The sequence below is a fragment of the Patagioenas fasciata genome, chromosome 7 (assembly GCF_037038585.1).
Source record: "Patagioenas fasciata isolate bPatFas1 chromosome 7, bPatFas1.hap1, whole genome shotgun sequence".
Classification (NCBI taxonomy): domain Eukaryota; kingdom Metazoa; phylum Chordata; class Aves; order Columbiformes; family Columbidae; genus Patagioenas; species Patagioenas fasciata.
The window spans coordinates 22,603,026-22,628,135 of record NC_092526.1 but is presented as its reverse complement, the minus strand read 5'-3'; the positions used below and the strand labels follow the sequence as shown (position 1 = coordinate 22,628,135).

At 39.7% G+C, this 25,110-nt stretch overlaps 1 protein-coding gene across 12 annotated transcripts in view; it reads right to left on the bottom strand.

Moving 5' to 3' along the window:
• Positions 1–25,110, bottom strand: part of RAPGEF4 (Rap guanine nucleotide exchange factor 4) — a 145,128-nt gene that overhangs the window by 82,458 nt on the left and 37,560 nt on the right. Inside the window, exons 1-2 of one of the 12 annotated variants that reach the window (XM_071811089.1) lie at positions 13,539–13,884; positions 11,544–11,785 (exon numbers count right to left, since the gene is read on the bottom strand). The exons of 9 other annotated variants lie outside the window; for them this stretch is intronic. The gene's annotated coding sequence lies outside the window, so the exon portion shown is untranslated. Of the gene's footprint in view, positions 1–11,543; positions 11,786–13,538; positions 13,885–21,381; positions 21,532–25,110 lie in introns of those variants that run through there. 2 more of the 12 variants (XM_071811092.1, XM_071811090.1) reach the window with 2 other exon arrangements.

The window sequence follows — 25,110 nt, the reverse complement described above, 5'->3', positions numbered from 1 at the left end:
TTTCTCTATAATCAATATAAACCTTTAATGATTTCAGTGGTGTCAGCCTAATGCCATGCTTTTGCTTCTCACAGAAATAAGCACTTATCAACTTCCAATACTCTTCTAATATTAACGGCTCCCTTTGCACGGATAATTCCTCAAAGTGATTGTTTCTACTCAATTGTGCCTAACAATACTGATGATATCTTGTACATGTAAATAAGTAAACACACAAGGGAATTTCCATTATAATATTAGCCTTTCTTCAACGCTTTTTAAATATTATTTTGATTACAGTGTGAGTTGCTTTAAAAGCAGCTTGTGCAGCTCAGTAACACTGCTGTGAAATCAAAACAAGTACAATACAAAATAAGACGGGAAAACCTAAAGACAAATGAAATCACTACAATTCAGGAAGCACAACTGAACAGAATCTACTCCTAGTGCATGGAAAAGTGTGTGTATTCTGACACAGAAAATTACTCACAATCAGATCGATATCACTGAATAGGACCCCAAATATGGAGTCCAACTCAGCCAGAAGTCAGTGCGATGGCAGCTCTGGAATTACCTTGCTAGCATCAATCTCTCAGCAGTCCAGCTGCTCAAATCCAAGTCCATTTCATAAACAGTGTCGTATAATGAATGCTGCTGCTAGTACTTTCCCACTGGAGTTCACGATAACATTTCAGCTATTTTGTAACTGTTTAGTTATACTGCCTTACATGCACAGTCCAACATCTCATGGCCCTCATGTTTGAAGCTCCCAATAAAGGTCTGTGAAACACAGTCTCTTCTGACAGACTTGTACAGCAGCATCTTATCTGAAGATACCAAAACATATTGGATGGGAATGACTGACTTCTACTAAACTGAAATGCAAACGACATTGATAATGGTGATTCATCTGTGCCGTAACACAGGGATTAGGTGAACTGAACTGACAACCTACAATGCAACAGCCTCATTTGGATGGGGCAGTTTTCAAGATTTTTCCCGCTGTCTGGAGTCAGTGCAAGTGAATTCCTCAAACCAAAGACATTTTATTTAGCTGCCAGTCACTCACCAAGACCTTTCTTTAGGTAAAAGGTAAAGTAACATTATCCATTTCACCTCATCCCTAGAAACATTTTCAAACCTCATCATGAGAGGGGACAGTGAGGAACGGAGGCACACGGGGATGGGAAAGAAGGAAGAAAGTCCCGCTGGAAGTTAAATGTCAGAAAAGAAAGAAATGTTAACAAGACACAGTGAAAATGTTTTAGGGAGCAATAGGTGAATGGCAGGAGGGGAGTGCAATATGTAGCCTACATAAACTCCTTCAGTCCACTGAAGAGATGAGACACCACAAGGAAAGGACAGACTTCAAGAACAGGGCACACTGTTAAGAAAGAGGCAGGGGAAGAGACAATGTGAACTGGCTGAATGATATGCCTAATAAAATGCATGTTGCCACCAAAGAAGCAGTTCTACCTGCTGGATGCCTTAGAAACAGCAATTTCACAATGGGCAGAATCTAGGCTCCTTGGTTCTGGCTGTTGTGGAGACAGTTTAGGCCCAAAGATTCTGCAGATCGAGATGAACAGCACATAATACAACATCATGCCTCCACCAATTTTCCAGCCACAAACTTAATCTCTATTTTACATAGTGAAGCATGGTTTACATTTGTTATTTTTTATCTTGTGGCACTGGGATGTCAATTATAAGCAAAAATAGAGGAAAAATTGATAGAAAAAGTGAGTTTTAAAGCATTGAAATAGTATAAGCCAAGCAGAGTCCAAACCACTCTGAGATTCTGAGGAATGACTTGTTTAAAGAAGTGACAGAACATTCTCCCAGATTAATTCAAATGTGTAAAAATAACCCACATCCTTTTGGTTACCATTTAAAAATTGCTCAAATTGTGTTTTCTTCCAACTGAGCTGAGCATCAAGCACACAGCCTAGTTTGACTAGGCTGACACTTCAGTGTGGACAGAAATTTTGTACTAAAAAGCCTTGGTTTTCATTTTATTTTTTTGATTGGTAGTTTCTTTCACAGTACAATATAGAAACACAAAAAATGGCCACCTCAATTTTCATTCTTCATTATCAGCCTTCATTCTCACTATCATCTGTCATGTTATCTACCATCAAGATTAAAACAGTATTTGAGATATGCAGGTGGGCACAGTAATGAAGGTGCATTGTTGATTTTCTTAAGTGGAAAAAAGAGTAAAGTTGTGTTAAGGCTGAACCTACAGGCCAAAAGAGAAAAATGAAACAAGAAGAACATGAAACAATACAGAAACAATTCACAAGATAATGAAGGGTAATGTATTGAAGTAAACTGAATAATAATACTTCCAGAAAAAGAAAGAAGGGTGGAAGGAGAAGAATATAACATCAGTCTCCTATTCTGTCCAACAAAGCCCTGAAGTCAGCTTGACTGGGGTCCAGCTTTGCTAAGTTCTTCACACAAAATGAAAGGTCAGATCCTGTCTCCCTCCTCCCACCCAGAAAGGCCCCAGTGCACTCAGAGGCAGGACAAAACCAGCAAGGGACACAGCACAATAGGTGCAGAATGGCACAAATTAACTGCGTACAACAAGCAGATGTTTGACCAGGGACTTTTGTTCAAATAAAGCAAGAAAGATTATATTGGAGCATGAGGTAACTGAGAACAAGAAGTTCACAACTTTGGCATCCACCATAGGACAGACCTCCAAAGGCTGAAATGAAAACGCTTTAGGAAACACTCTCCCCTCTGAAAGAATGATATTTGTTATATTATTTTGCTAAAGCTATACCACCAATAAGGGACACAGCTAATAAAGAAACTGAGCCAACACTAACCAAAACTGACGTGTAACTAGAGATAACCAGATTCAAAGGGACACAGTTATTACTACTTAGTTTATGTGGAAGGTCTACACAAATTATGATGATGGAAGACTGTAACTAACCAAATGTAAGAGAAAGGGGTTTGCTGAAGAATCACTATCAGACCATTAAACTTGGCCATATACTATGTACATAACAACATAGCAGTTCCGTGAGGCATTTTGGCAAGGAAATTCCCCATCTGTAGGGCACTGAGAAAAGCTGATTTCTCCGCTGACTCCTCCAAAAATGATCTGCCAAGCCCGAGCTCCCAAAACCTGTCAGCACAAATGCCCAAGTACTCATCTTTAGCGGGAGAGACAACTTCTGTCAAACCGGCTAAAAGATGCTCTCAGTGAAACATTTGTGGCACTTAGTTTGCCATTCTGAACGACCTGGCTTTTAAAAGTACATTCTAAAACTTACACTTGGTTTTAAAAGTTACCTATTTGATAGTAAGCTCACTAAGAACTGAATACATTTTCTGAATTTTTGTTTCTGTTCCACTTGGGCAAACAGCCATTTCATTTGGTATCCCCTCGCACATGGGTAAAAATAATTTCAGTAGCACATTGAAATCTCAACCTATCCCACTAGAAGGACAGGTTTAATACAGCCGGGATGTACATCATTAACTTTGAAAGTAGAATAATCTTCTAATACGTTGCTTTCAGTTGATCACTTCTTAGATACCTTTGTATTTCCTCCTCCTCCTTTACAGAATCATATTTTATTTGTTTGTTTAAAGGATGACAAAAAGGTATTAAAATAAATACATCTGGTTGTGCTCAGGAGGCCCCACCACCTGCTTCTGATGAACCCTGGCTGTTCTTGTTCCAAACCTATTGGAAACAATGTATTACAAGGGATAATATTTATACAAAGCAAAAAGTAGTACTAGATAAACACACTGTTTTTACATGGAGAGCAAACAAAATTGGTTTTCAGCAGAGGAGGAAAAGTAACAGTGCACAATATTACTTCACTGTGATTTAAAATCATCTCTGTAGATTACTAAACGAAGATGAATGGCTTGAATGGCACAAGTACACTCTGAAAATTCAGAGGTACTCAAAGTGGACATTACAAAATTCTTTCCAAAAGGCCTTGCTAGGAGGACGCAGTAAATAACCCTGACTCGGGCTGCGCAGTGGCAGCTGAGAGGGGAGAGCATCTTATCCACTCATCTTTCTGTCCATTTCTCTTACACTGAACAGCTCCTCATAATTGTCCCAGCCTTCTCATTAAAAGTGTATCCAAACAAATTTTAATTGTTGTTTGTGTTATCATTCCGGCCACGATGTGCCAGACCTCCCGTGCTCAGCCGTGGGTACAAAGACTCTGTGCTGCTGGGCTGCTTTCCTCACCACACATAACAACATTGCCCGGCAGGAAACGCCTCCCCTCTGTCCCTTCTGCCCAGTCACTTTCTGCTGCCAGTGGAAAAATTTTAAATTAATTTGAGAGAGGGCTCAAATAAGGTCATAAAAGCTAAATAAAAATTAGTGGTAGGAGTGAGGTCCCAAATACAGGAGAGGGCAGCGCTCTCTGTCATCCACTTCCCTGGGTAACAGCCATCTGAGCAGCCTGTGCACACACAGCTGGCTCATCATCGCCAGTGGAACTCCAAACCATACATACATTGTCTACCATCAAGCAGAGACATCATGGAAGTTAGGGTAAGTACTGGAGGCAGGAAAGACCAAAATTGGAAAGGAAATAAGCTGTCTCAGTTCTCCCACTCCCACTAGATCTCAGGAGATCTCTGTCATATTCCTGTGTATGCCACTCACTCACCATAACTGATACTTGAACCAAAGCCAGTTCAACCTGGGAAATGTGAAGACTGGCTACCCTGTAGCCTTAAGAAGATTTGCTGTTAATTTCTGCAGTGGGAAATTTTATCCCTGGGAAGGGACACATGCAGGCAACCTACATTCCACCTGTGTCCTGGCCCTCTTCTGTTCCCAGGCTCCGTTGCATTGCCTTACCAATAGGGAACATGGATGAGTGCAGGACTGAAAAGGCCCGCGCCACAGCCTTGATGCTACAGAAGATTTACATAACTATTTCCGAAATTGTTTCCATCTTCAAACTTTAGGAAATCACAGTAGGTTTCAAAAACAGTAAACAAAAGCTCTATGAAATAGGTATGACATACGCTTGCCACCGTCTTGAAAAACACGTGGTGGTGTTTTCTCATGGCAAAATCACAAAATTTCCACATCACCAGTATTGCCTAAGTTTAGCAAACTTGACAGGTATCACAAATCTGACATGATTAGAAAAAGCAGCATAAGGAAGCCTGCAGACGTACTAAACAACTGCACTACCCAGCGACTGCCAGGAGTGCAGGCTTCAGATAGAGCTGATCCTTCCTGCAAAAAGAAACAAGGGGGAACATCCAGACAAGAGAAAAAAAGTGCTAGTGCCCAAATATTTTATAGGGAATTATTTGTCAACAACAGCATGGATCAAATATGGCCTCTTAAAAAGGCATACTTAATAAGGAAGTGAGCATAAAAAAAGCGGATGTAAAATTAACTAAGATGCCAAGCAAGACCAACACTGCCAGCACAAACATGCTGATTTGCTCTGCCTTAAGACTGAAACCAAGGTTCTGAGGAACCAATGTGTTCAAACTCAAATAATGCTTATATATCGGGTTAATTAGAGTACAAATGTAATTCAGGAGTGGTTTGCAGAGTGTATACTAGTAGCAGGAGATAATGGTGACAAGAAAAGCTGTTTCAAGCCACCAGAAGATAAAAGGAAAAAGTAACAAGACTCTGGACTCAACTGACTCTTTGCTGGAGCAGCTGTCCCAGCAAGAGAAGTTTCTCTAACATGCAGAGAGCTACATTTTATCTGGATCTCCAACCATCACCCTAAGCAGTACAAAGAACACTAACACACACGCATATGAACAACTCTAAAGTGGCCCTGTCTGGTAGCAAATGCTACAGAGAGCCTGACCCAAATAATCTCTGAATCTATCAGCATGTTTTAGAAGTTTCTGAAAGATAAAAGATGTATCCCCTTACAACTATAATTCTCAGTGTCACATGATAGGCGTTGCTTACTAATGAGAATTAATACTATTTTTGAAGCGTTCCTCTATGGTTCTCTTTTCATGCCTTGCAGCAGAATGGTCAAACAGCTAGGGCACCCAGAGGCCAGTTTGGTGGCAGTCCATTGCCACGCAGCCCCAGCCGTATCCTCTTTGTGCATGACAGGCGGCAGAGTTCAGTTTGCAGCTGCCAGAAGAGCCCGTGGGGCAGCACGGTGGCTACACAGCCGCTCCCCGGTACCCAGCAGGAAAAAGCTATAGGCCATGGAGAAAGAACCTGCAGGCCAGACATAGCGAGCTGGGCACCAGGGTTATTCACGAGGGACTCTTTAAGTTGAACTCTATAATCAGTGCATCACCATTCCTGTGAACACAGCCCAGTGGAATGCTACTGCATTAAGTGGTTAGTATTTGCAAAATGCTTCAAGATATGTAGATGAAGGATCCCAAAGAATTGTTAACCATAATATTATTCTGACATTGCATTCCTCCAGGAATAGCAAACACTACAGTGTGTAATTGGGCTGATATCTCTTTAAATATACATCATTAGAGCTCTCCTGAGATTCCCATCAGTGTCAGTAACTGTATGTACAAAGAACTACTCATTTGATTATCTTACAATACAAAACCCCATGCATATATCCACAATGATTACGTATTCAGTACATTTCCTTTAATGTCAGTGTATCAACTGTGTTTCAGTTGAGACTTAGCATTCATCCTCACATTCAGGCAAGTTTTATCTTGCCTTCTCATCTCCCACACTTGATCTGCCTCTTTAAACGCAGTGTTTTGAGCAACCTCTCCCAGATAGGTTTTAAAAGTAGATTCTTCTCTCTGCTCAATAAGCAAGAGAACAGTATATAATTTCCTGTTTTATGTACAACATCTGGCACTGTAGAAAGAACCATTGCAAATCTTATCAAGGCAGCAGAAAAAAAATAGCTGAAAATCCTCCTGTATGGAAAATGGCTCTGCAGCACTGGCTATTTAACCTAGTACATATTATATGGAAGGTTAGCAGATTTCCTGGCAGAACATAGTACAGTGTGTGGGATTTGATTGCCGTATAGAAACTGAGAGAGAGGGCCTTCCATCAAACACTCAATGACAAACCTCAATCTGCTTTTTTCTGCACTAAATAAAAAATGTCAAGAGAAATCTGGCAGGAGTCTACACTTCGTAATATTAATATTTTGAGTGATAGCCTACACAAAGCATCTGCAACAAAATAATCTTCCCTATTTAATTGGCAAACAAGCTGAGGGTACAAAATTTCCCAAAGCACCAGAATGGCTTAAGCAACCACGTTCCATTTATAGCAATGACTTCAACACTTCAGAAACTACGCAGCACTGACATTCAGTGACCCCACAGACAGAATTTGAAGATACCTAAGCATTCAGAGACACAGTAACCTATAGTACTAGTCCTCTTAACAATCCCACAACCTGAGGCTTCCATGTGACGTTATTAACTCCTATCTTTATCAAGCCTCCAACTCCAATAAGAGGTTATTAAATGAAGATGACCCTGTACTCAAATACAGTCTTAAAAAGGGGAATCATGATGGAGAAGTTCACCTTCGCAATGATGGCACATGACAAGGGCATGCAACTGTCAGTAGGGACTGTGCAGGGAGGGATCTTACACTAGCATTAGAAGCTTCATTTGGTTCTTCAAGGTTTTTCATGTAGTTGTCCAAGCAGAAAGCAGACTGCCTGAATGAATCAGCAGCCCAGTGAGGCAAGAAGAAAACTTGTTTCCCTGGCTGCACCCTGGTTGAGATCCCTTCCTCATGGGTTTCTGAGAGCACAAGTAGGATAAGAGGGTATTTGTCTTCCACTGACTTTTAATTGCTTGAACTTTCACTGTTAATAAGGCAATGCTGCTTTCCAAACATTTCCATAAATTCTAGCTCTTCAGTTGTCTATCAACAGTCAAGCATCATGTGCTTCTTGAAGAAGTAAACCCTTCAGAAGGAGTCTGGGAAGGAAGTACCATCAGTGTTTGAAGCCAGGACTAGTTTAATGGAGCCCAGGTAACTGTCAGATCGTTTTACAGCCCGTCTGCAAAAGCACTGCCTAACTAGGAATCAAATACCTACAAAAACCTGTCCTACGCATTTGTGGAAAAAACAGCCAAAATTAGCTTGGAACCTTGCCATGCACTTACGTAAGGTCACAACATGATGTGGTTACTTGTCGGTACTGATATTTATTGAAGTGGAATAAAGCGCTATTCATGAGCTAAAAGCCAACCCAATGTTTTATTCAGAATTAAAATGCTTTTTCCAAAGAGGATGGCTTTCCCAAAGCGGTAAGCACTGGGACAATTCTGCTTCTTTTAATGGCAGAGGCAGCTTCTGAAAACAGCAGCCCTAATGTGAACCATTCTGCTGGCTGTTCAGGGCAGGTCCAGCCTGGCAAGCCAGCACTGCCTCCCCAGGAGACAGATATGGCTACGGGTAAGCAAGCTGGCACAAAAACAGGAGCTTGGGTGCAGGGGTAACTAGGGACTGACAGTGCTCTCCTGGCTAGCTGGAAAACCTGTTCCCATTGTGAGTAAGCTGGGGGAAAGCTGGAGAAACTCTGTTATGATAAACTACATTTCAGAAGCACTCTGCACAGAGGATGGCCAAGAATATCAGTGAAAGACCAGTAGGAATTTTAATTACAATTCCATGACAACTAAAAATATTTCTGTCAAACAGCACTACAGGTACTATATATTCCTCTTGGGGTTCCATTCTGTCGAAATTCAACACAACATACCTCAAGTCTAAACATTTTGGTTAGACCAATAACTTATTCTACCATATGCATTTTTTCCTAAATAAATTTTCACTGAGCTACTGTTCCTTCTGCATATAATTACAATTTTAATTACATGGCTATATAATACATAGAGCTGATATTGAGTCCAAATCGTAATGTCAAAGAGAATGAGGTACTATCGTATGTCTCATTACCAGTCCGTATGACCAACCCTAGAAATTTTCAGGAGGAGCAGCTCTAGGAAGGTGCTGACAGCCAGTCCATTGTGTCTGGGGCATTGCTACCCAACAGTAAGGTCAGCCCAGATTTAAAACCCTTGTATGGTGTTTCAAAATATATCTTACCTGATCACTGGAAAAAACATTCCTGGCTATTCAGTGTCCTCTTAAGAGGTGACAGAAATCATCAATGTCAGTAAAACCAAAGCTACTGGCTAAAATCAGTGAGTCTTAAGAGACGAGTGCACCTGGAATGAACCTACCAAGACTTTAAGGCTAACCACAGAAGTCACTGCATCTGCACTTTATTTTTTTACCTTGAAACTATAAATAGAAGCTGTAACAAAACATTTTGGGACACGTCCTTTTTTTCCCCAACATAGTTAGGCCTACTTCAACGAACACCTCAAATCCTCCTAGCAGACGTGGATGATACTGAGTGGCAATGCACAATGTTACTCTGACTATAAGTCTCTTTTCTTGGCATTCCCTTCCTTAAGTGCCTGTGCAAACACAGGTTATACCCAAGCCCTTCACACATACCCATGCAGCCTGTGGCTGTTGGCCATGGTTCCACAACACAAAGCATTCAATGCAGCAATGGCCTCTATCCTACCAGCCCTTGGCTCTCACTTCTGTGCCCAACACAACATCTCCGTGTCCAGGGCTGCAAAGGCTGGGAAGGGAGCTCTACTGTCAACTGCGATCAATGAACATTGGGTCTTGAAGAAATTGCTGCAGAGCCCACAATGAACAGTCAGAAAGGGGTAAATCAGATCTTAAGACAGCATTTGCCTCTTTGTAACATGACAAAATAGCCACATTTTTCTGCACAGGACCAGTTATACATTTAAAAAAGTAATCAAAGAACACTATAAAACTCTAAAAAAAAGGAACAGAGCACTTGGTTTTACTGTCCAATGTTACAATAAGTTGTTTTTACATCTTATATATAAAAGATTTTAGCAGTCTTTCAGTGTAAACAGTGAAGATGCATACATACGTACATACTGCATATATTCCGCTTCATACTGCATTTCAGAGTATCTCACTGAAGCAATTTAATGAACACCAGCCAGAAAAGAAAAAAATTAACATGAAGGCAATTCAAAATCTATTTGCATAATCTTTGTTTTCATTAACAATAATCGCCCCTTTTTCTAAAGGGGTTAAAGCAACAATTGACTCCTGTCCACCCTGGATTTGCATGCATGTCTCCTCCTCTCCAGTTGTAAAAGATGAATATCCTGATTAGTCAACCACTTCCAATTGTCTGTCTTCCAGATCATGGAGCATGTAAGAAAATTATCTGACTGCAGCTGACACCACTACTCCTTGGCCTTTCCACAGGGCAGGGAGAATTTGGGTACTAGAGGTTGCCGACATATTTCACTTGTACCAAGCTTTCTGTTTTGAAAGGGAGTACTTTGGAAATAACAGGAGCCCTTCAGGCTTTGTTCTTTCATTTTAAAATACTTTCTGCTGTTCTGTTTCTATCAAGAAGTCAGCAGCCAACTATTGAGAAAAGAAAATTAGCCGAAGACCTTTGCAGGAGTCTCATACTGACCCAGTAAGAGACATATTCAGAAAACCCTGTATCTGGAGCCCTTCGTGTCTTATCTTATTTCTCATGAGCTGTTACATTGGATTACATTACTTACAGAAGGAAAAATAGCAACATCAAGCTCTCATACACCAAATGCGACAGTCTCTTCTCTTTATAAAAAGTGCTATCATGACTTTCAAACTCAAAAATAAAATTAAACAGATTCAAGCTACACTTCTTTCCTTGTTCTCATCAGCCATTCCATGCTATTTTCCAGTAGACTGATACAGTGTTAAGATTTACAGTAGTGTATTTAGGTAGCTACAATAAGTCCACCCATTATTCTCCCTGTCCATACTGACTGTCCTAGCGTCTTCTGTAGAGCATATAATCATATCTAAAGATTTGGTTGTCTTTCTGATTGATCAGAGTATTAAACGGGACAGGCATTTAGTCTCCAAGTCCCTTTGAGAGCAGATTTTATCAGCAGCCATCCACTGGAGTTCATAAAGAAAGCAGCAGGCAAACAGAAGCAGGCAAAGAGAATGATGCAGCAGTTGCATGGGTCGTATGCACAGCCACCACTAAGAGAACCACACACCCTCCCTCCTGGTTCTGATGTGGGGCTGCCCAAGTCAGGATCTGGGGTTTTATCCCATGATTTAGAGTACAACCTCTTCCTCATTTCCAGAGAGGAAATGTAAACAATCTGTGGATGCAGCTGGGCATTTAGTTATCTTCACACTATCTCTACAAATAAAAGTAGTAATGAATTTATCTAAAAAACAAACAAACAAACAAACAACAAAAAACACCCCGCCCTCTCTTGAAATTCCTCCTGAATCACTCGACAAATAATTTGCTAACTGAAAACTAGACAGTCCACAAGTTTGCTAGTCATTCATTTACAAAAAGACACAGGGCACTCATTTTAATGCTGCAGTCAGATTTTAATCAAATATTAATCCTCAGAGGTATGTGAAGTGAGGAGATATGTTCTCTTTGACAAGCCCAGTCTTTTTTGCTTTAACAGATAACAGGTCAAAAAAGAATGAAGCAGGCAAGTCATGGATTAAATAGTACCTTCAACAAACAGGACTCAGTGACATCAAGCGTCAGAAAGCACAAGCTGAGGGGGTGTGACAATAATCAGGACATGCATTAACTTTTAAAGTTTGCCATTGTCCAATTGTTTTTGGGTAGCGTGCATGACAGTGCAGGTCATCCACTGGAGCAGGCACCTTCAGACTAGGGGCTGCAAAAGCTCAATGCCTCCTTGCAGCAGAAGTTCCATGAGGAAATGTGACTTGATCTAATTTTGGAATCTGGAAAAAAGATAAATATCAGGAAGGAAGTTTAAAAATACTTGGAAAAAATTCCTTTCAAAGAAAAAGGAAATTCAAACCAGATAAATCAAAATCACAATTAGGACAGCAGCAAAATGCAGTGACATGTCTCTTTGGAAGCAGCACATAAGGATTGCTCATTCCTTTCTGGAACACTTCAGACAAGGAGCAGGAATTCACTGTCTTTGGATGGGTTTAGTCCAGTGGCTTCCAGTCGTCCCTGTACATGCTGGTACTGCAACCCTCCATTTGTGTCTACCACACATTAAACTCTGCTGAGCTAGGTGTGCACAGAGCTCCATACACCGTCCCTTCAGTTCCAGACACTTCTATCTATAGAACAACCTTGGAAACAGAAGTCTGGAATACTCCAGAGCCCATGGATAATCAAAGCTAACAGACAGGAGATCTAGTAAGAAAAAGAATCATAACAGAGGAAACTACCTTCGGGTTTCTGGGATAAGGACATGAATCCCTAACTCAGTATTTTCAGTACCGCGCATACGCTGCCAAGCAGCACAACCCCCTGTGGGTTTCGGCAGGGCTGCCTGGGCCAGCAGGGAGTGTTATAGTCTCACCCACACACCTCCATGAAAGATCAGGATCACATAAGCCAGCTCCCCTCATTTACCTGGTAAATACAGTCTCTAAGGGACTAGATTGCTGAGTAAGGGACCAGTTTGCTGAGTCAATTTGTCATTTAATTTGTTCACTTTTTTAAAATTCTTGGATCACACACAAATGAAATTCAGATTTTATTAGCTATTTCACAGTTGTAAGAGAGTAAATCCTTATTATGCACTTAAATGGTTTAATTTACATTACAGCATTTCTCAGATGGGTGAATAGATGCATGCTTGCCTCACAATGAGCCCAGAGGACAAAGGTTTTCTCTCATTCTCATCTTGTTCTCCTCTCCCTCCCTCTCACCCCTCTTTTTCTCTGACAGCTTTGTAAACAGTACAGAATTTATTTTGAGCCAGTGAAAGGGGGAGAATGGGCAGTAAACAGGGCAAAGAAGGTTACCACCTCCTCCTTCCTTCATCTCTCCTCCTGCACAGCAGCAAACCAAGCTATAACAGTGAAGTCAGAGGAAGGAAAAAGAATGACACAAGACATTTGAAGAAAGCACCCATTCTGAAAACGTTGCTTTTCAAGTAAAGGTACTGAAACGTTACAATTGGCAAACATAACTGAACTCTAAAAGAATTCCAACCAGTCTTTCTAAAATGAAAGAACACTGCCTCCAGGTTCTTTTCCCTCTATGTGTATGAGATGGGTCAACAAGATTTCACATATAAGGGGGGGCAGGTGGGTGGGTGAAAAAAGTCCATACACCAACCTTCTTCCATACTGCCACTGCTAAGCTTTAAGCACAACTTTCTCTAGGAATATATTCTATAAACTTCAGACAGTTTTAGCATACCAATAGACAGTCTATCCTAAGCCTCCTCTTTTGCTCTAATATGCCCCAACACTGTCTGTTGTGATCAATTTTGAATTCATAAACTAAACAAGGCCCAGCTGGGTAAATAATGAGCAGAGACAACACTGTAGGAAATGGTTAGTTATCCTAAGCCAACCTCAAACAACCTCATTCCCTCTTTCTTGGAATTAACGGAGTGCTGAAATTTCACATTTCAGCAATACAATCTATGTCTTCACCAGAAGTGCTAATTACAGACAGCTCAGCTGCTGCTGCTTCTTATACAGTCTAGCATTGTTAACTCACCTATGTTTTGAGCTGAGCGAAGTATCCCGCACTTCCCGACACGAGCTGCAACGCAGTATTGCTGTATGGTCTTTGAGGGACTGTAGCGGCAAAGCCCCTCTGCAGTCATATCTCTGCACTGCCAAAGGTCTGTGCAACCATGGTACAGTCAAGTCAAGCCTGCATGTGAGCACTAAATCTCTGCATCTGTAAAACACCCCTGACAAAGACTCTATGTGAAGGTCAGATTAATAACTTTCTTCTTGAGTGAAAACATCTTAGGAGAAATTAAACAGATACGCAAGTCTAGGCATTCTGGAAATTCTCAGAGCTGCTGTCTGCCACCTAAACTCTGTGCTGCTCAGAGTCACATGTGCTCACATGATCCGCTAAGCCGGGAGCTGTCTCTTGCTCTTGAACTTTTTCCTCCTGCACTTCAAGATTTGCCCAGTAATGCTTTTATTGTACACTGCTGAGTACATGAGCACACATGTAAAGGGCATGTGATGGGCATTGCTTCTAAATGGTTTATAATTAGTCTCTCCTTTAGTACCATTTATTCGGGTATTGAAATAAATTCATTAAAATTTCAGGACTTTTAAATAAAAAACAATCAAAACAAAAACTAAAACAAACACAACTTAGACCACACTTGGCCTTACATGGCAAAGGAACAACATGTTCAATTGTCATTTTCTTTATATATGAAAATGTGCATGCTAATTATCTTCAGAGACCATTTATATCAATTTTTCTTTCCCAGAAGCGTACACGGAGCATACCTGATATAGGCTACAATGTTTTCAAGATTTACTGAAAGGCTAGGACAGAATGGAATACCAATAGCATTGCTGCAGGAAAGCATTAATTCCCTGGAAAGAGACCAGACTTATAAACTGAAACTCTGTCCAACACTACAGTAATGAGCATTTAGAAATATAGGCAAACATTATAAGAATAACATAACCCATCAAAATGCATAGGTCAGTCAGCTTTCTATTTCTGTGTTGCAGTAGGATCCGTGGCATCAGCTCAGGGCATTACAGAGGATTAATGACTAGCTGGAATTAATGGCCCTGGGCTATGCCTGAGGCAACCAACTCCTCCCACCTCCTCTCTAATCCCAGGAGATATTCTAGTCTCCTTTGGAGCATTAACATCCAGCTTTTTTATAAAAGCCTTTCTGTGCAGGATGTTTGTGCTTAGATTACTTAGAGGACTTCATGTACATACACGAGTAAAAATGCAGTGAATTAGGCAGAGCACATTGGGTGAAAATCAGCATCAGTGCCTCCAAGACTGTGTTCATTGGGAATAAATGTTCTCAGATATAGAATGCAAGTGGGTTTGTATTTTTGACCACTTGCTCTCTGTGTATTTGAAGTGAGAACTATATTACACTAACAGCTTCTGTTAGTCTTGCAGTGCTCCAGCTCCTTCAGAAAGTCTGTGCTTCACCCCTGCTCAGCTTTCTTGTTTTGCAACACCCCACGTTGCTACCACTGCTATCATCATTGTTGTATAAATGTCACAGAATCTTTCGGATAGGTGCCAGGCACCTTCAAAATTGGCTATAGTGCATGTACAACAAAAATCATAATTTTAGTCATCACTGCCATGAAGTTATTAGCAAACTACAGGTCTTGATTTGAAAAAGAAAAATTTTAAAAAAAAAGGGGTAATGCATCATGTTACTTCAACCCCTGAGACAGTCTCTCCTCAGTTATGCCTTTTTATTCCTCACCAGAAAAACCTCCCTTTGCAAGCATTCACTGACTGCCTCCTGCCATAGACAGCAAATACACTACAGACTTTCAGCAGTTACACTTGCATGAAGTATTGACTGTTCTTCTCAGGTGAGCTCACTAAAACTGTAGAAGACCATTCAAATCTGGACCCTGGATATTCTCTTCCCCAGAAAAGCTTTGCTCTGAAGAATAATCCATTTGACCGAAATGCAATCTGGAATGTTGCCATTCACCACGGCAGTAATTCTTGTCATGACGAGCAACAAACGAAACTGAGAGGTCTCTCTGACTGCTGAGCACTATCTACTAACTCTCAGCAAGGCAATCTCCACACTTAAATCCACATACTCTCTACTAACATACAGCCTAGATATAGAGTAAAGAACTTAGCAATCAGAAACACTGTTATCACATGGCATAAAAATATAGGCTGTCTTGTGTGTGTTAAAGCTTCCAGCTTGCTTGCTCAGTTATCAACTATTCTTGGTCAAATACTCTGTCAAATGCATGCTAGGGCATTTGTAGCCTATGTAGACTGTGCACACACATCTAGATTAAAGAAGAATAAAATTTGATTCCTGCAGCCAAACACTGAAAATTTTCATGATTAGATTTAATTTTAAGCTCCTGAAAAAAATGTAACCTGTGCTTCTGTGTTACTTCAAAGACAGGGATCCAGTACTAGAACATGGTAGTGGCTGCAACAGTTAACTGTACTTGTAGCAATACAGCAAAGTAGTAATAGATGTAAACCAAAGATATTTGCCACCCTGTTGTTTCAGAATTGTCCAGAATACTTTAACACTGAAGGCATAGATCTGTACTGAAGTATCCCCCCACTGTAAAATGGAGCTGGCAATTTTATCACAGCTTATCATGGTCTGGGGAAATTATGCACTCATGTGCAATTATCAGTTTTCCATACGCTTTCATTGTCAGCACATTTTTTTGTTGCAGTGATGGTGATGTTACTGGGATGGTTAACTTCTTTCTCCTCAAAAAAAAACAGATAAAAAGCCAAAGTGACATTTTCTGGCAAGAGAATTTCTGGCAGAGGAAGCAAAGTAGGAAATGCAGCTCCTGATATAAACCAGCCCATTCTCTCCCAGCTGAAAGAAGGCTTGCTGCCTGGGTATTTCTCAAATCTCTTTCCTGGATGAAAAATTGCCAGAGTTTAAAACATCTGAAGCTTTCTTGTTATGAGAATTATGTCCTATACAGATCATCATAAATCCAGACTACAAAATGAAAGTGTTAGTGTTTCAAACAGTTCCTTTCCTTCAGCGAGGTTACATTTACAGTGCACTGAGTGAAATTAGATTACATGGTCCTTTTTTACTTGAACAGACTGAAAATACGTGTATATATTGTATAAGCAGTGTTTAAGCACCAAACACAATGATGAGACACCTCCTTGAAGGAACTACTCAGTCCCTCAAGAATTTTCCTTGCATTACTCCTCAAATCTATCTTTCTGCCTCCTTCCTTCATCTCACCACTCATCATCTATCCAAGGAAAATAATGCCAAGTTATTCAATGGCCTTGTTAACACAAGAAGTTGTTATGGTAAGTTGGTATGTTGAGAAATTGGGTTTGTATGGACTTGTGGTTTAAAGTTCAAGCTGAGTCTCCCACCCCTTCTGTCAGGAAGTTCAGCTGGAGTCACTGAGCAGAGGGAGGAACACGGGGTTTTAGAGACAACACTGGCAGCCTAATTCTGTGACTGGAAACAAGGAAACAAGCACCCACTCTGCTTCCACAGCTCAAACTGGAAACCTAATTGGGACATGGCCCAAGCGTAGTACAAGAAGTAACACTATACTTCTCCCATGGCCTTGATCTTTGTCACCAATGCTAAAGGTTAATTCTACATTTTATTGCTCACTCTTCCTTTAGTGATTGCTCCCTCCATCTTTTAGTTATCTGTTTAGATTTTCAGTACATAAAAAAACCTGGCATTGCCATTATGGGCTCTGAGCCATCTGAGCAATCTTCTTAAAATACACTAACACGTCATCCATATGGTTATCCAATATGTAACTATTTACTTTCTAGAATAATAACAGAGAGGTAACAAAAACTGTTAAATGCTTCACAAAACTTCATAAGATATCACCCTAATTAGGAGTCTGATTTTCCACTGAATAGCAGAGTTAGAGACATCAGTCTGCGTAATCCCCATTTTGAACAGATTTTCATTATAAGACTCCCTTAATCAAGGCTGAAAGAGCAGATGAGTGGTTATCCTTAGGAGTCGAGATCACTGGGGTGTGTGCCCCAGCAGACTCTGATACCAGGCAGTTCGCTATGTTCTGGAAAAAATCCCCTTCAGAAACAGCATTTAGCAAGGCTCGGAAGACTATCTGAAAGCTAGAAGAGATACCAAGGAAATTCCTTTCCAAGTATGATCTGCTTCCATAATAGCTTATAATTGTCGAATGATTTTCAACACAGGTTCCAAGATCTGGTTGGAGGACACAATCACGGTATAAAATATTTTGCGTTTCTTGTAAGCTGTAAATGGCACTATTTCTTTTATAGTCAACTTACATGTAAAATTCTCTTGCCCCTTCCAGAGATTCACTATTTCCCAAGAAGAAAATGATACTTGGATGAGAGTTCACTTTGTTGAAATAGTTACCGCGCACATTCTCTTCACAGCATGTGCAACACTATCCGAGGGCAAAGTCGTTATCACAATTTCCTAAGCATACTTTGGGTGGTAACTGATGCTGTAAAAGTACGTGAGTTGGTCTGTGGCTACGTTATATACTGTAGCTTGTGAGGGTTTTTTCATGGCAGAAGCTGGTTGTGCTAGAGAGTATTCCAGACACAGTTCTGTGGAGGGATTAGTGATTACTGAACTTGCAAAAGAAATCAATGAGCTCTTAGGCCTGCATGCATAAAGCAAGATGGGAGCTTTTCTTGCACACTCCAAAGATTTACAGTCCTTAGGCTTCTTGGAATCATTGTGAAATGATTCCAAGACACCATCATGGTGTCTCCTTTTATCAGAAGTGACTAGAGCCCAGAAAGGATGAGGAGCAGGATGAAGGAAAACCATGTCACTCCTTGTCCTGGCCAGCAGAGCTGGTAAGCTTCAGGGTGGGAACACAGCGCATTTGTTGCAGCAATACAGCAGGACACTCTCCCGTTTGGTACCACAGAACTTGAAGGATCTCTCCTTGGGGGAATTCAGTTCTCTTTTGCAACCAACACAGAAATGTTAGGGGCCAAACTTTCAGCTTCAAGTGGAAGTTGTACTGTTTTGCAGACAGAAAACTAGAAGAAATGTTATTTAATCTAAACGGTTTGAGCCCCTATTCCTATATTCAGGTGTTTTTCTCAGGACAGCCTTTTGTTTGTGTGAGTATCACAGGGCTCATGCTTCGAGGTTTCAGCTCCTGCCTTGGTAACCTTGATTAATAGGAGCTTTTCCATTAATGGCAAACAGGAATATTCTGTATGTTGTTTGCCCAAATATCATAGGTACAAGCAAATTCAACATACTGACTTTGGGATCAGTGAGGCCCCCGCAGCTCTGAAAGTGCAGGGATCAGCATCCATTAGCACACTTTTCTCCAAGTACAAGAATCTATAACAAACAAATTTATTGACTAAAACTCTAGGTGAAAATGAAGATCAGGTTGGAATTTAGTGAAAGAGCTTACAAGTAACTGTAAAACTCAGCATAACAAACAGATAAACTCAGAGTTTCACTCTAGAGGAAGAGTATGTGCTTTGTTTTGACTAATGGAAACCACATCCAAGACTAAAATTCAGCCTACACATAGACTTTTGTCTCTTCAGCTAAAAAGGAAACTTAAAAAAACAGTAACCTAAGTATAGTTTTGTCATATGCAATGCAATTCATTTAGCAGCTAATTTAAGTGTGACTGCCTTATGAAATTCACAGAAACACAGAGAAGCAAATGTTTTAAGACTACAATATGAACACTGCTGTAGACCATCTTAGCAGACATAGCACTTCAACTGTTCACAATAACTTTGGTAGGAATCTTTACAAATTGCGTCCAGTTACAAGAAAAGGAAAACTACTGACTTCTTTCACTATATTTCTAAAGCAGAATAATCTTCTGCTGTTCCACTGAATATAGATCACAGAAAAAAAGGATGCCTTTATTTTACCAACAGAAGCCCAACTCCATTAAGATGAACCAGATTGATTATATTGTGTCACATGTGAAAGGAGAACATTTCACAGAAGAAAAATAAAGAAATCTTTGCCATGGAGTTTACAATCTAATGCCACCTTGGGTACATTAGAACAGAAGTAATAAGACCAAAGAAAGCACCAGTCCTCTCTGCTTCCTGTTGCCATATGGCTTTCCTCTCTTTTTGTGTTTATTATTTTGTAAGTCAGACTGTTAAAGCCATGGGTTCCGAACAGGACCTCAGCTTCAGGGGCTGAGTACAACTGAGAGCCTGTGGGATCATGCATACACATATTTTGTACAAAAATAAACTCTCCACTTGGTCCATGTTTCATCTGCCAGTTGGCCAGGTTGCTTATTTATTCTGCTGGAAAGAATGCGTGTCCTTCTTGCCATAAAGTCTTACCTTCCTCTTTCTCTATTCCCATCCATCATCCTTGTAGTGAAGTTGCAACTATTAATAGATAACCCTTAACTTCTGTTTTGGCTGAGACCTACACAAAATATCTGTGTCTTAAGTCTTAAAACTGACCCACATTCTGTGTATTGTGGCTCTGTGCAGGGGACAATTGCCATACAATTACCGCTACAGTTTTCAGTTGCCACAAAAATAAACAATTTGTAGACTAAACACATGCAGGCTACTTCTGATTCTAAGTGTCCTGTTATTATCTTTGGCTGTAGCTACAATACTACAAAATAAATGGATGTTCTTCAGTACCTTTGCAGTTACTTTATCAAGTTTCTATCACCAAAGCATCCTTCACTCCTTTTTCATATTTCTTAAATTTGTCTGCTTGAAGCCCCTATCTTTCCCTAAAAATAAGTAAATAAATAAAGCATTATTTGTTTGGGGTTTTGTTTGTTTTTTGGGGATGCTGGTGTTGTTTTTTGTTTTGTTTGGTGGGGTTTTTGTGTTGTTGTTGCCTCTTTTTTTTTTTTTTAAGTGCTTCCAAATTTCCCTCCCTTTCAGAGTGCACAGCAAGATCTGTCTTGGGTTTCCCTGCCTCTTCCTCTCAAGCCACGAGAGAGAGAGCCTGAGATTCCACATCAATAGCTTCTACTATACATTTTTTCTCTTTGAACAAAGCATCATCTTAACATCTGAACAGTAAAATTCCACCTTTCCTTTTTATTTTCCCATGTATTATTTAAACATGCTGCTCTGAATACTACAATTAGGGTATTCCTGGGTAGCTACAATCAACAACATCTTTATAGTCTGATACAGCAGGAAATGTGGGCTATACAGGATAGTTTCACACATTTGTTTGCTATATAGTAGCCTCAATTTAAATGTGATAATCTAATTTAGTAAAAAATGAACTGAAATCAGATTTACTGCAAAAACTTTTTAAATTTGATTTTCTGACCAGCAATCAATGCTTATTCAGTTTCCATCTTACCCCTGCCTTCCCTTTTTGCAGATGGTTAAGTGACATTAAATTAAACATTGCCCAAATTTAAAGAATTGTAGGAAAATTACCATCTGTACTTGATTCAGGAATAAAAAGGTCCACAGAAATCACTCTTTATGAGCATTTTTTCTTAACAGAAAGCACAAAAAAGGCAAAAATTCTGATGGTAGAAGTAATACATATATTTGTGGCATCCTGTCTATCAAATCATTTTGAAACATAAGATGACAGAAATAAGGAAGAGAGATCTCACTATCATCTCACCCAAAACCTTACTTAATTTCTGAGATATGACTGTTAGGATTAAATATTAAAACATCTTCAAAGAAAGATCTATGCTGAGACACATAGTAATAAAGCCCATTATTATTCACAGACATAAACAGTATCAAACTATTATCTGCTTAGTATTATATTTCGCTCCATTATATTTCTCTTAAATCCATGCAAAATAAAAATGTAATCTTGTAAACAACGATAATTACAACAGAAGGAAACAAAATGAAGAAATCTTAAACTTACACTGATGTGTTATTATAGGTCCTGCCCAGCAAGTAGCCCTAAGGGTACATTTTAGGTTTTTTATCCATGCTCCGTTCTTGTTGCTGATGTGACCACTTAGGCACATGGTCAGGTTGCAATCAGCTTCTCCCTTAGTGATGTATGAGAGCTGCACTGATTTATCTAGTCCTTCTGCAGCAGATTAGCACTAATGTTTCTGCTTCTGCATCCTACCTTTCTTTAGCTGTAGACTCTGCATTATCATTGGCAATCCGAATTAAAGAGCCAGTGAATGTAGCAAAATTTCTTGCTGAAACCATTGCAAAGCAGGTAGTCTCACCCCAATACCATTTTCTTTATCTACTGAGCCTGTTTTTTAAAATCTTTGGCAAGAACAGCACAGATACAGAATAATGGTTCCAATAAGCCTATTATAGTATTCTTGTGACTTATTCTGTTAAAGGAATATTCTCCTATGCAGATGGCCCCAGGCAAGAGATGACTGTAATACACCAACATTTCAGCCAAAAACATGGGATTTTCACTTTGTAACACAAAGGTATTATAAGCATACCATGAAATTCTAGTTTATCCCAAAGAGGTGGACAACGTAAAATTAATTAATGCAAACAGGCCTTCTTAAAAAAACAAACAAAAATAGCACACAGGCTAAATACCTTATATGTTAAAGGTACTTAACATATAAACTCATTTGGTTTAAAACTATTTCAGCGTCTTACAGTGTATGTGTTTATTAGAAATTCTCTCTTTTATCCTTAGGATTGACATTTTACACCGTGGGATTGTTGAATTCAGCTATTAAAACTATTATGAATAACCTGACTGAACCTTGCTGTTACTATTTTGACTTTCCAGTAAACACGTAGTATTTTAGCAGTAAAATGCAATTGTTAATTAATGATCTTTTCAATTCAAGACATGAGACACAGCTCTTTGAATTTTCATTAGGACTTCGAAAAATATTTAGGAAAAAAGGATGTCTTAGACCATCTAGTCTTGAAAATGTGAACATTCTGACAAGTTTGCTCACTGTCAAAACGGCTCATATCACTGCTGTTCCTAGCTGCTACTCTTTCTGATCACAGAAGATAAGTATTCCTCTCTGTCTTTAAGAAACAAATGCCATACTTGAATATTAAACAAGAAGTATGTGCTACTTAAACATTACTAATATTTGAATTGCATAAAAATTTCAGCTACTCGTAAAGACCTATTCTCTGTTTATTATCAGTATCCATTTTATACAAATATTACATGGCCTGTCTTACCCTAAACAGGAAACCAGGAAAGAAAGAAAGAAGGAAATTTACTTTATAATAACCCCTAAACCAAAGATGTGCTATTTTTGCTCTTATGTGAAAGTCTACAGCAGCAAAATGTAGCAACATCCATTTTGAAGTGCTTTCTGGATTTTACATGTACTTATTTTCACAAGTGTCACAGGAGCACAGCAGCCTCTGAGACAGCGTAACCACGACCTGTGCATGCTCACGGGCACAGGATGGTCACAAAGGCACTTTCAGACCCAGGTGTGGGACTGCACACGACTTCAAGCTTCCACAGCTTTCCTCCTCTTTTTGTGTGTTGGTGAGGAATCAAACAGTAACTGCAGAAGCCAGAGTGAGAATCTCTTAAGGAAAGGTACCTGAAAAAAAGAGTTTCTAAGCATCCCCAATGCGGAGCTGCCAGCAGCTGGCTGAACAGAAACACCAGGCAGCTGATGTACCTTCACCCTTGTGCCCCACCAGCCTTCAGGAGGCTCCTTGCAAATGCTGAGTAAGCATCATGTGCTTTTTTTTTTATTCAAGAAGTCTCTGGATGACAGGTGCTCACCACTACACATTCAAAGACCTGAAGGTCTCAGTTTCAAGAAGGATGGAGGTGGGCTGCTGCACTTCCATCTGGCTTTGAAACCTCCTCAGGACCTGCCTCAGTCCAATAGCAGTAATTCTATCTTCAGGTAGAATTGTATGTACACTTCTTTGCTAAGAACTGAAACAAAATTTGTTAATATGTAGTACAGCAGAGAAAATACATAAGGCCATGAAGTAAGAAGCAACATCAATCTGCCCTGACTTATGTCAAGCAAAAATATTAATATAACATTACTGCTGTCCCACTTGCTTAACTCCCAATTATTTACTGAAACAACATGTTGGTTTGACAACACAGTTTCCAGTTCTCTCAACAAAGTTGGTTCCATATCTTTTCTGCAGGGAGAGAAAGAATGGCCATCATATCACTGTCTGCCACTAAAAAGAATCTGTCCTTCCTAAGTCCCAGTGGTTTGTGTAAGTGTTACACACAAACTATGTAAATGACACGCTAATACTGCAAACATGCCAATGGATTATATGTATTTCTACAGGAAATTACTCAAGGCAATTGACAGTGTAAAGTCAAACAAGTTATCATCTATAATTGAAAACATGCAAGTAACTTTTGATTAAACATGACTTGTCTACTAAGAAAACACACATTAAAACCCTACTAAAAGAGAAGATAGCTAATTGGAGAAAAAAAGGAATAAACAAAATGATGTTTTGTATAGAAGGTGTTGCTCAGGAAAAAAAAAATAAATTAAAAGCAGACTTCTAAATGTATTTCTAATTTTTGTTGATTCTAAACCCACTCCAAATTCAAGCAAATCAATACATGCAGGTAAAAAAAAAAAGTAACTGATTTGTTTAAGATGTCAAATATTAGATTGAGATGAGCAGAAAGAATTTTAGAGGTTAAATGATAGATTATTCTTTGGGAGACATGTAAAACCTGGCAAAAACTACACACACACAAACAAAACAAAAACAACAAAGCAAAAGAAACCCCAAACAAACAAACGAAACCACAAACACCACACCACAGAATCTTTAAACTGCAGAGTCCCATCACAGAAAGAGCACCTGGCTGTTTGTGCTGGGGCCCCAGGAAAACGCAGTCAAAGGCAATCGCTGCAGTTGAGAGCTTGTGTGTTCAAGTAAGTTGCGTATGATACATCTGGATGCTTATAGCTTGTTCAATCATTCAACAATCACCAAAAAGCTTTCAGGAAACAAATATATACCATCTTCTCACTTTCCATATGGAGAGAGCAAGAAGGTAAAATGAAATGCCTTGATCAAAGTTGCAAAAGAACTTCTGTTTTTCATGAGGCATGTTTATATGACCTGTTTTTTCATCTAGAAATCTGCATAGCAGAGCTGGCACATCTTACGTTTTCCGCAGGGAAGAACACAGGAATGTGCTGGTAGTCTGTCTAACCAGTGACAGCCCATTCCTCCCATGGAATGCTGCCATGGCATGGAAAAGCTAAAGGAATATACCACAAGTTTCAAAAGGCCAGCTCAGAGCTTGCACTACATTTTAACCTCAGTCAGCATATTATCCTAGGGATGATAACATTTCTGCCAGCAAAAGTTCTTTTGGAACTCTTCCTTATGCCAGCCCTCCATTAGGCTAACCGTACCACACAAATCCACTGTTTTCCTGACCTAAGACATTATCCCCACAACCCTACCAGCAAACTTTTAGCATAGACCTGGCTTTAGTGAGTGGAAGTCCAAATAATCAATAATGTTTAGGGAAAATAAATCAGTAGGAACACTTTAACCCTGGCTATCCAGTTTACATTTCAAGGCTCTCTGCAATAAAAACAGCAGGGAAAACCAAGAAAAACTCTCTGCAAGAAAAAGAGGTACCCTTTCTTTCAAAATAAAGGTTGAAATGGGA